Source organism: Macadamia integrifolia, chromosome 5, assembly GCF_013358625.1.
Source record: "Macadamia integrifolia cultivar HAES 741 chromosome 5, SCU_Mint_v3, whole genome shotgun sequence".
Classification (NCBI taxonomy): Eukaryota; Viridiplantae; Streptophyta; class Magnoliopsida; order Proteales; family Proteaceae; genus Macadamia; species Macadamia integrifolia.
Window position 1 is genome coordinate 41,817,710 of NC_056561.1, and position 2,856 is coordinate 41,820,565.

General features: G+C 39.5%; 2 pseudogenes; both read left to right on the forward strand.

Moving 5' to 3' along the window:
* The window catches only part of LOC122078082, a 1,701-nt pseudogene extending 560 nt beyond the window's left edge, over positions 1–1,141 (forward strand).
* A 472-nt stretch (positions 1,142–1,613) lies between these two features.
* Positions 1,614–2,184, forward strand: LOC122078083 (annotated as a pseudogene).
* The last annotated feature ends 672 nt before the right edge of the window (positions 2,185–2,856 follow it).

The following is a 2,856-nucleotide window of genomic DNA, read 5'->3' on the forward strand; positions in this document are numbered from 1 at the left end:
TTTTTTGGTAGAGGTCATTAATGGGTGCATTTGAGTAGGTGATAATAAAATTTGGCAGCACTTTTTTGTAATATATATATATATATATATATATATATATATAAGAGAGGGAGAGAGAGAGAGAGAGAATCCTCCCTTGCATTTCGCCCCACCTAGAACCTCTACAGACTAGTTGGCGTTGTCACTTTTTGCTTAGAGAGTAGTATTTGCTATCCTTTCCACACAGATTCAATATGCAAATTTGTTCGCATGTCATGTCCTCTCACCCATTGCACCTATTCTTCCCCTGGAGAAAGTGCTAGAATCCCACACATTATCATGTCAAACCCAAGACCCCAGCAACCGACACCACTAGTTTACGGCGGCAATCAGTCTCAGCTGTGGCGGCACCATCTATCTCAGCCGATGACCGTATGCTGCCAGAGAGAAGGTGGAGCTGTTCAAGTCACTTCCCGGATGGGTGGGAGAAAATATCTTGCCACTACTAAAACCAGTGGAAAAAAGCTGGCAGCCGCATGATTTCTTGCCGGACTCATCCTTGCCGTCAGATGAATTATTGGAGCAAGTTTTGACCTTACGTGAATGAACAGCAGAATTGCCCAACGATTACTAGGTAGTATTGGTTGGTGACTTGATCACAGAAGAGGCTGTGCCCACCAACATGTCCCAACCGCGTGGAAGGGGTTAAAGATGAGACCGGAACCAGCCCGGATTCTTGGTCTGTTTGGATCCGATCTTGGACCGCCGAAGTGAACCGGCACGGTGATCTACTTAACAAGTACTTGTGATTGTCTGGACGCGTCAACATGCCTATGATCGAGCGTACCATACAGTTCCTTATTGGCTCCGGCATGGTTTACTTTGTTGTTCTTAGTAAATCAATTGGGCCCACTGCCAAGCATGCCGGGCCAGTCCAAGCCTGCGTCGGGGAATAGATAAATTATGAACCATATCGAACTTGAGCGCGTTCATTTGGCTGTCAGGTTATGTAGTGTAAGTTAACATTTTCTTGTGTTTATGAGTTTATCTATTTTCCAAAAATGAGGGTAAATATGTCATTTTATAAGAGGGAGACATTAACGTACATCAAGAGTGTCAACCTGTACCAAAATCAATATCGTGCCAAATTATCAATATTGAACAAGCCAAATTAATTTTGTATGGTATTGATATAAGATTCCTCTATCAGGAAATTATTTGGTATGGTATCGATATGGGATATGACTTAAAAAACATATCACTCTGTATCAATGCCATTCCACATACCGATGCAAGGGTGCTACACGATGGGCATATCCGGTTGGGATTGACCGATTAATAGTCCGACTCGACATTACATGTTTAAAGCCCGTTATAGCCCGTTTAGAGCACGTTTAGTGCCTGTTTACTAATTAAGTCAGATACGTTTAAAGACCTTTTAGAGCTAAATTTTAACCCGTTTTGAGATAAAATGTATCATTAGCACATTTAAAGCCCGACTAAAGCCGATTATTTATAGCCCAAGCAATACCTGATTAACCGTTTCTAAATGGAACCATGCTAATGGATTGATCACGGTGCAAGATAATAATGTGGGGAAGTCCGATTGAAACTGGCCCTACCCAACTAATTGACACCCCTTAAGTATATGTGCTAAGATTTAACTTACGTCAATGTCTACTTGTCCAATGACACATACTCTAGCAACAGAAATCACTCCATACACCAGAATTGTGTACACGTCATTCCAAAAACGATCAACATTCATAACACATGGCAAAACAAGTTAGTTGGCAAACCGTAGTGGGCCTGTGCTAGCACAAATATGTGGCACAATCGTAGCGGATGAGAAGTGGCATGAAGATGCCGATCAGAAGATGGTGGAGAAACTGTTAGAAGTGGACTCCCCAGACACCATGATAGCGATTGCTGATGTACTGAGTTAGAACATCATGATGCCCACCAGCTTGATGTATGATGGTGAGAACCCAAATCTCTTCAACCATTTTTCCATTGTCACACAGAAGCTCAATGCCTACACCATATAGACTATGCTGATATATTTGAGTTCCTAATTGGGTGATGGAAGCTAGAGACGATGTGGGATTCAATGGAAAAGCCCACAAAGCTTAGGATTCTGTTTGTAGATTGCCACATAAGGTTCAAAAGCTACAAGAATGGGTCAAGATCGGGCCCAGAAGATGAAGCCTCAAAAAAACCATGCTTAGTTGGATCTTCGACAAGGAGCTCACTCTGTAGCTCTAAAAATGTAAGAGACTAGTAAGGTGTTGTGTTTGTAATGTATTATTGGAATAGATTATGGGTTTAAAACGCATTTCTGAATTCATAATACTAAAATGTCATTAAGTGATGATAATACATATCTGAATTCTACCTTTAGAGGAAGTGATCTTTCTGTGGAATATTCCTTTTAGCATAAATGAATTTTATTTGGATTTTAATTTCCTTGAAAGTGAAACTAATCTGAATTATTTCCGATCAAAATTGAATCGTCTTGTCTCTTGATGATAATCTTGTAGACATGTAGAGCCATTGAGTTTTAATCTATTAAATTTCATTGAAAAAAAAAAAAAAAAAAAAACTTCCTTTGGTATTTTCCCAACTTCAGAATAGATCGACATAAAACAATTGGCAATACGGACATATCAACACCACTCAATATGAATTGCTTGACGGTTTACCCATAAAAGGAAAAAAATTGCTTAACGGTGGAAATTAAGTTGAAATATTTCTTTTGTGGTAGAGATCCACGCATTTCTCAAGCTTCATCAACTTCTATATACTACATTGCTATATTTGTATACTAATGAGTAAATAGGCTATCCCTTACCTCATAAAAGTTAAGGACATTTCCCA